Below are 13,672 nucleotides of genomic sequence, written 5' to 3' on the forward strand. Positions count from 1 at the left end.
AGATCATGTGGTATTTTTCTTTCATTGACTGGCTTATTTCACTTAGCATAATGTTCTCCAATTCCATCAGGTTGCTACAAATGGTAAGAATTCCTTCTTTTTTATGGCAGCATAGTATTCCATTGTGTGGGTGTACCATAGTTTTCTGATACAGTCATCTGCTGACGGGCACCTAGGCTGTTTCCAAATCTTAGCTATTGTAAATTGTGCTGCTATGAACATAGGGGTGCATATATCCTTTCTGATTGGTGTTTCTAGTTTCTTAGGATATATTCCCAGGAGTGGGATTACTGGGTCAAATGGGAGTTCCATTTTCAGTTTTTTGAGGAAACTCCATACTGTTCTCCACAGTGGCTGCACCAGTCTGCATTCCCACCAGCAGTGCACGAGGGTTCCTTTTTCTCCGCATCCTCGCCAACACTTGTCGTTTGTTGATTTGTTGATGATAGCCATTCTGACAGGTATGAGATGGTATCGCATTGTCATTTTGATTTGCATCTCTCAGATAATAGTGACTTTGAGCATGTATTCATGTGTCTCTTGGCCTTCCTTCTGTCTTCTTTTGAAAAGATTCTATTTAGGTCTGTTGCCCATTTTTTTATTGGATCATTTATCTTCCTTTTATTAAGTTGAATAAGCTGCCTGTAGATGTTGGAGATTAAACCTTTATCAGTGATAACATTTGCAAATATGTTCTCCCATTCAGTGGGGTTTCTTGTTGTTTTGTTGATGGTTTCTTTTGCTGTGCAAAAGCTTTTTATTTTGATGTAGTCCCATTTGTTTATTTTCTCTTTGGTTTCCGTTGCCCTAGGGGCAGTATCAGTGAAGAAGTTCTTTCGGCATATGTCTGAGATTTTGCTGCCTGTGGATTCCTCTAGTATTTTTATGGTTTCCCATCTTATATTTAGGTCCTGTATCCATTTTGAGTTTATTTTTGTGTATGGTGTAAGTTGGTGATCTAGTTTCATTTTTTTGCATGTATCTGTCCAATTTTCCCAACACCATTTATTGAAGAGACTGTCTTGAATCTATTGTATGTTCATGCCTCCTTTGTCAAATATTAATTGCGCATAGTGGTTTGGGTCGATATCTGGATTCTCTATTCAATTCCATTGATCTATATGTCTGTTCTTGTGCCAGTACCACGCTGTTTTGAGGACAGTGGCTTTGTAATACAGCTTGAAATCTGGTATTGAGATCCCTCCTACTTTATTCTTCTTTCTCAGGATTGCTGTGGCTATTCGGGATCTTTTTTTATTCCAGATGAATTTTTGGAGAGTTCTTTCTAGGTCTGTGAAATATGCCGTTGGTATTTTAATGGGGAGTGCATTGAATCTATAGATTGCTTTGGGTAGTATGGACATTTTAATGATGTTGATTCTACCAATCCATGAACATGGTATGTTCTTCCATCTGTTTACATCTTCCTCTATCTCTTTTTTCAGTGTCATGTAGTTTTCCACGTATAGGTCTTTTACCTCCTTGGTTAAGTTTATTCTTAAGTATCTTAATTTTTTGGGGGTGATGGTTAATGAGATTGCTTTTTTAGTTTTTCTTTCTGTAAGTTCACTGTTGGTGTATAGAAATGCCATAGATTTCTTGGCGTTAATTTTGTATCCTGCTACATTACCAAATTCATTTATTAAGTCTGTTAGTTTTTTGATGGAGTCTTTCGGGTTTTTTATGTACAATATCATGTCATCTGCAAATAAGGACAGCTTTACTTCTTCTTTTCCAATTTGGATGCCTTTTATTTCTTCTTCTTGTCTAATTGCAGTGGCTAATACTTCCAGTACTATGTTGAACAGGAGTGGTGAGAGTGGGCATCCCTGTCTTGTTCCTGTTCTTAGGGGAAATGGTTTTAGTTTTTCCCCATTGAGTATGATGTTAGCTGTGGGTTTATCATATATGGCTTTTATTATGTTGAGGTATGATCCTTCTATTCCCACCTTGTTGAGAGTTTTTATCAAGAAAGGGTGTTGGATTTTGTCAAATGCTTTTTCTGCATCAATTGATATGACTATGTGATTTTTATCTCTCAATTTGTTTATGTGATGTATCACATTTATTGATTTGTGGATATTGTACCATCCTTGCATTCCTGGGATAAATCCTACTTGGTCATGGTGTATGATCTTTCTGATGTACTGCTGGATCCGATTTGCTAGAATTTTGTTGAGGATTTTGGCATCTACGTTCATGAGGGATATTGGCCTGTAATTCTCCTTCATTGTGTTGTCTTTATCTGGTTTTGGTATTAGGGTGATGCTGGCTTCATAGAAGGAGCTTGGAAGTGTTCCTTCCTCTTGAATTTTTTGGAATAGTCTGAGGAGGATAGGTTTTAGTTATTTCTTGAATGTTTGGTAAAACTCTCCTGTGAAGCCGTCGGGCCCCGGGCTTTTGTTTGCCAGAAGCTTTTTGATGACTTCTTCAATTTCTTCCATAGTTACTGGCATATTGAGCTGTTTAGATTCTTCCTGATTGAGTTTTGGAAGGTTATATTTTTCTAGGAATATGTCCATTTCCTCCAGGTTGTCCAGTTTGTTGGAATAGAGTTGTTCATAGTATTTTTTTAAACAATCCTTTGTATTTCGGCGGGATCTGTTGTTATTTCACCTCTTTCATTTCTGATTTTTTTATTTTGGGTCCTCTCTCTTTGCTTCTTTGTGAGCCTGGCTAGAGGTTCATCAGTCTTGTTTATCCTTTCAAAGAACCAGCTCTTGGATTTGTTGATCTTTTGTATTGTTTCTTTGGTCTCTATGTCATTTATCTCTGCTCTGATCTTTATTATTTCTTTCCTCCTGCTTACACTGGGCTTTTCTTGTTGTTCTCTTTCTAACTCTTTGAGTTGTAGGGTTAGGTAATTTATTACCATTGTTTCTTGTTTTTTTCAGTAGGCTTGTAGAGCTATGAACTTTCCTCTCAAGACTGCTTTCACTGTGTCCCATAGATTTTGGATTGTTGTGTTTTCATTGTCATTTGTTGCCATGATGTTTTTTATTTCTTTCTTGATCTCTCTGGTAACCCAGTCATTGTTTAATAGCATGCTGTTTAGTCTCCATGTGTTTGATTTCTTTGGGTTGTTTTCATTGTAGTTGATTTCCAGTTTTATGCCACTGTGGTCTGAGAAGATGCTTGATATGATTTTTATCTTCTTGAATTTGAAGAGACTTTGCCTATGTCCCAACATATGGTCTATCTTTGAAAAAGACCCATGTGCACTTGAGAAGAATGTATATTCTGTGGCTTTGGGGTGAAATGTTCTGAAGATGTCAATTAATTCCATCTGGTCTAGTGAGTCATTTAGGATTGATGTTTCTTTGCTGATTTTTTGTTTAGAGGATTTGTCCAATGGTGATAGTGGGGTATTAAAGTCTCCTACTATGATTGTATTGCTGTCAATCTCTCCCTTGATATCCTCCAGGAGTTTTTTATGTATTTGGGTGCTCCTGTATTGGGTGCACATGTTTACCAGAGTTATTTCTTCTTGTTGGATTGCTCCCTTTAGTATTATGAAGTGGCCTTCCTTATCTCTTGTTATGTCCTTCACTTTGAGATCTAATTTGTCAGATATAAGTATTGCTACCCCAGCTTTTTTTTTTCAGTTCCATTTGCCTGGAAAACCTTTTTTCATCCCTTCATCCTCAGTCTGTGTGCGTCTTTTTTTCTGAGGTGGGTTTCTTGTAGACAGCAGATATATGGGTCATGTTTTCTTATCCAATCCATTACCCTATGTCTTTTGATTGGGGCATTTAATCCATTTAAATTTAAAGTTATTATTGATAGATACTTATTTGTCGCCATTTTTATTCTTTACCCCTGTGTTCCTTCTTCGCTTCCTACTTCTTTTTTTTTTTTACAGCAGACCCTTTAGCATTTCTTGCATTGCTGGTTTGGTGGTAATAAATTCCCTTAGTCCTTTTTTGTCTGTGAAGCTCCTGATTTCACCTTCAATTTTGATTGATAGCCTTGCTGGGTACAGTATTCTTGGATTCAGACCCTTCCTTTGCATGACTTTGTATATTTCATTCCATTCCCTTCTGGCCTGGTGAGTTTCTGTTGAGAAATCAGTTGCTAGTCTGATGGGGGTTCCTTTGTATGTAACTTTCTGTCTCTCTCTTGCCGCTTTTAAGATTCTTACTTTGTCGTTGGTGTTTGCCAATATAATTATAATGTGCCTTGGCGTCGGTCTTTTGGGATTCATTTTGCTTGGGACTCTGTGAGCTTCTTGGATTTGTGTGGGTTTTTTCTTTCCTATATCAGGGAAATTTTCTGTCATTATTTCTTCAAACAGGTTTTCTATTTCTTGCTCAGCTTCCTTTCTTTCTGGAATATTATGCAGATGTTGTTTTGTTTTGTGTTGTCCCAAAGTTCCCTTAGGCTCTCCTCCTGCCTTTTAATTTTTTTTTTCTAGAAGTTGCTCTACTTGGCTATTTTTTCCCTTGTCTTCTAGCTCACTGATGCGGTCCTCTGCTTCTTCTAGTCTACTCTTGATGCTTTCTGTTGAGTTCTTTATAGCAGCAATGTCATTTTTCATTTCTTCTTGGTTCTTCTTCATTTCCTCTTGGTTCTTGCTCATATTGTCGAATTTGTCTTCCATTCTTTTCAGCCACCTTATGACCATTTCTCTGAATTCTTTCTCTGGAAGGTTGCTTGCCTCCATTTCGTTTACTTCCTTTTCTGGTGATGCCTGCTTTTCTTTCATATGCGGGCTGTTTCTTTGTCTCCCCATGGTCTCTCTTCTCTGAATGTCTGGTTATGTAGTTCTCTCTCTCCTGCGTTGATTTAAAGGCACAAAATACAGCACAACCAGGTACAACAAATAAGACACTGAACAGAAATGTATTCACAATATTAATAACCCCAAATAAAAGTGACCACCAGAGAAAGGCAAATTAGGGTACATGGAGAAAGAAGAAGAGGAAAAAGAAAGAAAGAAAAAAAGGAGTGTCAAAATGAAATTGGGAAAAGGAAAAAAAAGTAAGAGAGACAAGAAAGAGACTAAGAGAGAAAGGGGAACAAACTATATATATATGGGGATAAAACTCCAATAGAACAACCACTAATCCCAGCAAATGCCAGCAACAAGTACCTGGGGATTAATACAAACTACAACACCAACTAATATCAAGCAAGGCAAGGGAAAGCAGAAGCACAAAACAAACAAAAAAATAAACAAACAAAAGAAGAATAAGCAAAACAATCTCACAGAAAAGCATAAAAATTCGATGTAATCAACATTCAAGCAAACAACAACAAAAGGACAGAGAGAAAAACAATTTTTTGGATAGTTAAGACAGTGAAGAGAGAGGTGTGTATGGACTTGGAGCAGGGGATTGGAGATTAGATATATAAGTAGGGTGAAATTTTAACAGGGGTAAACAGAAAGAATAGGGAAAATCTAATGCAGGAAAGGGATAAGATAAACAGGACACCGAAAAGGGAAAGGTTAGGAAGCGAGTGATGGCATAAAGGTAGAGTTTAGATAGAGTAAAACGATGCTAAAGGAAAGATGAAAATAGAATGTAGAATACTAATCCCAAAGTAAAATAAAGAGAAAATAAAATGACACTTAAAAAAAAAGATAAAATAGCAGTATTAATAATACTGATTGAAAATAAAAATGTAATAATTAAAAAGGTAAAATCAAGTGAGGAAAAAAGAAAAAAATAGTTTCTTGAGTAAAAGATGCAAAAAATGAAAATAAAAAAAATAAAAATAAAATGTGGAGTAATGAAGGTCATTCACTTCCTCTGTTGTTCTGTTTGGCACGCCTGTTTCTCAGTGCAGACAGTATTGCAGTTCCCTGCATTCCCCTGCTCTTCAGTGTTGTAAGCCAGTCCTGATTTTAAGCAGGCGGTGTGTCTTAATTTCTCGTATTCCTTTATTTTTGATTACACAAGTGTCAATTTGTGATTCAGCCCCTGGGTAGCAGTGTTTCTGGATTGACTTCCAGCTCTATATATGGCCTCTCTAGGCAGTGTTAGAGCCTTCTTTCCTTGTGGCACTCACTACCTGTTTGTGGGAGTGGGCTGCCTCAGAGCTGGCTCTCCGATGGTCCCTCCCCGCTCTGATCCCCAGATTCCAGAAAAACAACTTTCCCCTGCAGTCTCACAGGGTGTCCCCAACTGGGTGATCCTATGTGTTGGGCTTAGTAATCAGAAGTAAGGATTTGAAGAGGAAAAAGCCCAAGTGTGCGAACAATGGGTCTGCGCGCAAGTCTAAGCAGCAGGCACACCTTTGAAATTCTTAGGCTGTCCCTGCACATCAGATCAAAATGGGTTGCTTTTAGAGATCCCTTTTGTTAGCAGCTCTGAGGACCCGCATTCACGGATCCCGCCAGCCCCAACAGCCACGGATTTTTCTAGGCACAGACTTCCCTGGTCCTCCAGCTCCCACAAAACGCGCGTTCCTCTCTCCCGCCAGGGCCAGAGACCTCACCTTATCCCAGGCGAAATCTGACCTTTCCGTGGTGGAGTGTAGAGCTCCTCTGAACCCGTGTGTTTGCACCAATTGGGGAGCGTTGTTCTGGGGCTCACAGCTGTTCCGTGGGTGCCGCAGTTGTGGATTCTCAGGCTTCCTATAAGCTCCACTTTCCAGTTCAAGATGGCGCAGACTCCGCGTCCGAGCCCGGAGCTCTGGGAGGGGACACAGCCACAGTGGGGGCTGCCCGGTCAGGGGAACCCTGTCTAGCAGCCCCCCACCTTCTCCTGGAGTTTAGCTGTCCCTTAACTTGCCAACAAACACTCCTCGTGCGACCCTCAGCTGTTCTTTCTTTCTGCTCCGGGACAAGGCTTGGAACACTCTGTCTATTCCTCCACCCTTTTTCCTAGTCTCTTGATCTGCCATTTGACCCAGTGATCTCACTTCCAGGATTATATCCTAGGAAAACCGAAACACCAAGCAGAAAGAAGGTATGCACACTTATGTTGATAGCAGTACAATTTACAATAGCTAAGATCTGAAAACAGCCCAATTGCCCATCAGTAGATGAGTGGATAAAAAAAATATTCCATTTATACCATGGAATACTATGCAGCAGTAAAAATAAGAATCTCTTACTCTTTGAGACAGCATGGAGGGACCTGAAGAGTATCATGGTAAGTGAAATAAGTCACTCAGAGAAAGTCAAGTATCACATTATCTCAGTCATATGTGGAATCTAAGTAAAAACTGATGAAGGGAGTGGACCCAGAGATATGGAAGTACGGAATGCAGTGCGAAATCTCGGAGGGAAGGTAGGGGAAGGTGGGTGGGTGGGTGGGAGGTAGTCAACCAAAGACCTTTATGTATATATGCATAACCCATGGACACAGACAATAGAGTGGGAAAGTTCTCGGGTTGGTGGCCAGTTGGAGTGGTGGAGGTCAATGGGGAAAATAAGGGGACATATGTAATACATTCAACAATAAAGATTTATAAAAGAAAAAGAATAAATTCAATATAATTCTTAAAAGAAATGATTTGTTTGATTAAATAAATTTAAAATAATTTATATATCAACAACAACAAAAATATATAAATAAATGAATTTGGTTATGTAGCAAAATACAAAATCAATACCCAATAATTGATGGCTTTTTTATACACTAATAATGATTTCTCAGAAAGAGAAACAAAATAAAGTATCCCATTTACCATTGCAACAAAAAAATTAAGATACTTAGGAATAATCTTAACCAAGGAGGTAAAATGCTTGTATTTGGAAAACTACAAGACATTGAAAAAAAAGATAGAAAAATATATAAACAATTGGAAGATTATACTGTGTTCATGGATTGGTAGAATTAACATCATTAAAATGTCCATAATGCCCAGCTGGCATGGTTTAGTGGTTGAGCATTGACCTATGAACCAGGTGGTCATTGTTAGATTCCAGGTCAGGGCACCTGCCTGGTTTCCTTGCTCGATCTCTGTGAAGGGCATGATCAATGATTCTCTCTCATCATTGATGTTTCTTTTTTTGTAAACAATACATTAAAAAAAAAAAAGGAAACATCTCTCATCATTGATGTTTCTTTTTTAAAAAAATGTATTGTTTAAGATATTACAAATAGTAGTACATATGTCTCCTTTTTTTCCCCCATTGACCTCCCCCCAGCTTCCCCTACCCCTGGTACTTACCCTCACCCCCCACCCCATTGTCTTGCATCTATTGGTTGTACTCATATGCATGCATGCAAGTCCTTCGGTTGATCTCCTACCCCACCCCCCTCAACCTTCCCCCTGTAGTTTGACAGTCTGTTCGATGCTTCTTTGCCTCTATCTATTTTTGTTCAACAGTTTATAATGCTCTTTATATTCCATAAATGAGTAAGATCATGTGGTATTTATCTTTCTCTGACTGGCTTATTTCACTTAGCATAATGCTCTCCAGGTCCATCCATGCTGTTGCAAATGGTAAGAATTCCTCCTTTTTTACAGCAGCATAGTATTCCATTGTGTAGATGTACCACAGTTTTCTAATCCATTCATCTGCTGATGCACATCTAGGCTGTTTCCAAATCTTAGCTATTGTAAATTGTGCTACTATGAACATAGGGGTGCATATATCCTTTCTGATTGGTGTTTCTGTTTTCTTGGGATATATTCTTAGAAGAAGGATTACTGGGTTAAATGGCAGTTCCATTTTTAATTTTTTGAGGGAACTCGATACTGTCTTCCACAGTGGCTACATTCCCACCAGCAGTGAAGGAGGGTTCCTTTTTTTCTGCATCATCTCAGGCACTTGTCCTTTGTTGATGGTAGCCATTCTGACAGTTGTGAGATGGTAACTCATTGTTGTTTTGATTTGCATCTTTCTGATGATTACTGACTTAGAGCATGTTTTCATATGTCTCTTGGCTTTCTGAATGTCCTGTTTCCAAAAGTGTCTATTTAGATCCTTTACCCATTTTTTATTGGATTTTTTAATCTTCCTTTTGTTAAGTTGTATGAATTTCCTGTAAATGTTGGAGACTAAACCCTTATCTGAGATAGCATTGGAAAATATGTTCTCCCATGCAGTGGGCTTCCTTGTTTTGTTGATGGTTTCTTTTGCTGTGCAGAGGCTTTTTATTTTGATGTAGTCCCATTGGTTTATTTTCTCTTTAGTTTCCATTGACCTAGGAGCTGTATCGGTAAAGATATTGCTATGACATATGTCTGCTATGACATATGGCTTCTTCTAAGATTTTTATGGTTTCCCATCTTACATTTAAGTCCTTTATTCATTTTGAATTTATTTGTGTGTGTGGTGTAAGTTGCTGGTCTAGTTTCATTTTTTTTGCAAGTATCTGTTCAGTTTTCCCAACACCATTTATTGAAGAGACTGTCTTATCTCCATTGTATGCCCTTGCCTCCTTTGTCAAATATTAATTGAGCATACTGGTTTATGTCAATTTCTGGGTTCTCTGTTCTGTTCCACTGGTCTATATGTCTGTTCTTGTGCCAGTACCAGGCAGTTTTGAGAATAGTGGCTTTGTAGTATAGATTGATATCTGGTATTGTGATCCCTCCAACATTGTTCTTCTTTCTCAAAATTGCTGCAGCTATTCGGGGTCTTTTTTTATTCCAGATGAATTTTTGGAGAATTTGTTCTAGGTCTTTAAAGTATGCCATTGGTATTTTAATGGGGATTGCATTGAATTTATAGATTGCTTTGGGTAGTATGGACATTTTAATGATGTTGAGTCTACCAGTCCATGAACATGGTATATTCTTCCATTTGTTCATGTCTTCCTTTATCTCTTTTTTAGCGTCCTGAAATTTTCTGAGTACGGGTCCTTTGTGTCCTTGGTTAAGTTTATTCCTAGGTATCTTAATTTTTTTGTTGCAATGGTAAATGGGATTGCTTTTTAAATATCTCTTTCTTTGAGTTCATTATTGGTATATAGAAAAGCCATAGGCTTCTAGGTGTTAATTTTGTATCCTGCTACATTGCCGAATTCATTTAAGTCTAGTAGTTTTTTGATGGAGTATTTGGGGTTTTCTATGTACAATAACATGTCATCTGAAAATAAGGACAGTTTTACTTGTTCTTTTCCAATTTGGATGCCTTTAAAAAATATATATATATATATATTTTTTTTTTATTGATTTTTTTACAGAGAGGAAGGGAGAGGGCGAGAGAGTTAGAAACATCAATGAGAGAGAAACATCAATCAGCTGCCTCCTGCACACCCCCTACTGGGGATGTGCCCGCAGCCGAGGTACATGCCCTTGACCGGAATCAAACCCAGGAGCCTTGAGTCTGTAGGCCAATGCTCTATCCACTGAGACAAACCAGTTAGGGCCAATTTGGATGCCTTTTACTTCTTCTTTTCTGATCACAATGGCTAGTACTTCCAGTACTATGTCAAACAGGAGTGGTGAGAGTGGGCATTGCTATATTTTCCTGTTCTTAGGGGATATGGTTTTAGTTTTTGCCCATTGAGTATAATGTTGGCTGTGGGTTTGTCATATATGGCTTTTATTATGTTGAGGTATGATCCTTCTATTCCCACCTTGCTGAGAGTTTTTATCAAGAAAGGGTGTCGGATTTTGTCAAATGCTTTTTCTGCATCAATAGATATGATTATATAGTTTTTGTCTCTAAGTTTGTTTATGTGGTGTATCACATTTATTGATCTGTAGATATTGTACCATCCTTGCTTCCCCAGAATAAATCCCACTTGGTCATGGTGTATGATCTTTCTAATGTAATGCTGAATTCAATTTGCTAGAATTTTGTTGAGGATTTTGGCATCTATGTTCATGAGGGATATTGGCCTGTAATTCTCTTTCTTTGTATTGTCTTTATCTGGTTTTGGGATTAGGGTAATTCTGGCTTCATAGAAAATGCTTGGAAGTGGTCCTTCCTCTTGAATTTTTTTGGAATAGTCTGAGGAAGATAGGTTTTAATTCTTCTTTGAATGTTTGATAAAACTACCCTGTGAAGCTGTCTGGTCCAGGGCTTTTGTTTGTTGGGAATTTTTTGATTACTGCTTCAATTTCCTCCATAGTTATCGGCCTATTCAGATTTTTTTATTCCTCCTGGTTGAGTTTTGGAAGGTCGTATTTTTCTAGGAATATGTCCATTTCTTCTAGGTTGACCAGTTTGTTGGAGTAGAGATGCTCATAGTATTTTTTTAATGATTCTTCGTATTTCTGTGGGGTCTGTTGTTATTTCACCTCTTTCGTTTCTGATTTTGTTTATTTGGATCCTCTCTCTTTGCTTCTTTGTGAGCCTGGCTAGAGGTTCATCAATCTTGTTTATCCTTTCAAAGAACCAGCTCTTGGTTTCATTGATCTTTTTTTTTTTGGTCTCTATGTCATTTATTTCTACTCTGATCTTTATTATTTCCTTCCTTCTGCTCACACTGGGCTTTTCTTGTTGCTCTCTTTATAATTCTTAAAGTTGCAGAGTTAGATAGTTTATTACCAGTTTTTCTTGTTTTTTGAGGTAGGCCTGTAATGCTATGAACTTTCCTCTCAGGATTGCTTTCATTGTTTCCCAAAGATTTTGGATTGTTGTGCTTTCATTGTCATTTGTTTCCAGGACGTTTTTTATTTCTTCTTTGATCTCTTTGGTAACCCAGTCATTGTTTAATAGTATGCTATTCAGCCTCCAAGTGTTTGAATTTTTGTGATTGTTTTTACTGTAGTTGATTTCTAATTTTATGCCATTGTGATCTGAGAAGATGCTTGATATGATTTCCTCTTGAATTTGGAGAGACTTTGCCTGTGTCCCAATATGTGGTCTATCTTTGAAAATGTCCCATGTGTGCTTAACATATATTCTATAGTTTTGGGGTGGAATGTTCTAAAGGTGTTGATTAAGTCCATCTGATCTAGTGAGTCATTTAGGATAGATATTTCTTTGCTAATTTTTTGTCTAGAGGATTTATCCAGTGATGTTAATGGAGTATTAAAGTCTCCTACTATGATTGTATTGCTGTCAATCTCTCCCCTGATATCTTCCAGAAGTTTTTTTTATGTATTTGGGTGTTCTTGCATGGGGTGCATATATGTTTACCAGAGTTATATCCTTTTGTTGTATTGATCCCTTTAGAATTATGAAATGGCCTTTCTTGTCTCTTGTTATGGTCTTCAATTTGAGGTCTATTTTGTCAGTTATAAGTATTGCTACCCCAGCTTTTTCTTCATTTCCATTTGCCTGATAGATATTTTTCCATCCCTTCATTTTCAGTCTGAGTCCCTTGTTCTCCTGTAGACAGTATATATATGGGTCATGTTTTCTTATCCATTCAGTCACTCGATTACTTTTGATTGGAGCATTCAATCCATTTACATTTAATGTTATTATTGATAGGTACTTGTTTGTAGCCATTTTTGTGCTTTAAGCCTGTGTTCCTTCCTCCCCTTCTGTTCCTTCTTTTTACAGCATTTCCTTTAGCATTTCTTGCATTGCTGGTTTGGTAGTGATAAACTCCCTTAGCCTTTTTTTGTCTGCGAAGCTCCTGATTTCCCCTTCAACTTTGATTGATAGTCTTGCTGGATAGAGTATTCTTGGATTCAGTCCTTTGCTTTGCATCACCTTGTATACTTCCTTCCATTCCCTTCTAGTATGATGTGTTTCTGTTGAAAAATCATTTGATAATCTCATAGGAGATCCTTTGTAGGTAACTCTCTGTCTCTCTTGCAGCCTTTAAGATTCTCTCTTTGTCGTTAACAATTGCCATTGTAATTATGATGTGTTTTGGTGTGGGTCTTTTGAGATTCATCTTGCTTGGGACTCTCTGTACTTGTGTAACTTTTTTCTTCCCCATGTCAGTGAAGTTTTCTGTCATTATTTCTTCAAATAGATTTTCTAATGCTTGCTGCTCTTCTTGTCCTTCTGGCAGCCCTATTATATGTATATTACTTCATTTCGTGTTGTCCCAAAGCTCCCTTAGGCTCTCCTCCTGCTTTTTAATTTTTTTCTCTAGATTGGGCTTGTTTCACTACCTTATCTTCTAACTCACTAATTCGGTCCTCTGCTTCTTCTAATCTACTGTTGAAACCTTCCATGGTGTTTTTTATTGTAGCTATATCACTTTTGACTTCTTCATGATTTTTGCATAGGTTGTTGATTTTCTCATCCATCCAGTGTATGAACTGTGTGACCATTACTCTGAATTCTTTTTCTGTCATGTTGCATGCCTCAATTTAACTTATTTCCTTTCTTGGCGATTCCTCCTTTTCTTTCCTCTGGGGATTGTTTTGCTGTCTCCCCATTCGTACTACCACCAGAAGGTTCAAACGCCAAGTTGCTGGGGCCTGGGCCATGTGCACTGGGAGCTTTGTGCCACCCGAGTGTTACTGAAGAGCTCTGACACCAAGACATGTGGCTGTAGTGGGTTGGTGGGAGCCACGCTCGCCCAGGATCAGAGTCACTGGCACTCAGTGCGGCCTCGGGCATGCACCTAGAATCAGGGACCCCACCTGTGCCGCACTGAAAAAGAGACCCCGCTGACGTGTGCTGAAAATCAGGGTGCCCTAGTGCATTCCAAGAGTCAGAGGACCCCTGTGTCTGTGCCAAGAATCGAGTATCAGAGTCTCTGTTGCTTGGTGCGGCCTTGTGCCAAGAATTAGGGTCCCTGTGTGTGCATGAGCCAAGAATTGGAGTCACTGGCTCTTAGTGTGCATGCACTGGAACTCAGGGAACCCAGGTGTGTGCAATGAGAAACTGGTGCTTAGTATTGCCTCTTGT

Source organism: Plecotus auritus, assembly GCF_963455305.1.
Source record: "Plecotus auritus genome assembly, chromosome: 8".
NCBI lineage: Eukaryota > Metazoa > Chordata > Mammalia > Chiroptera > Vespertilionidae > Plecotus > Plecotus auritus.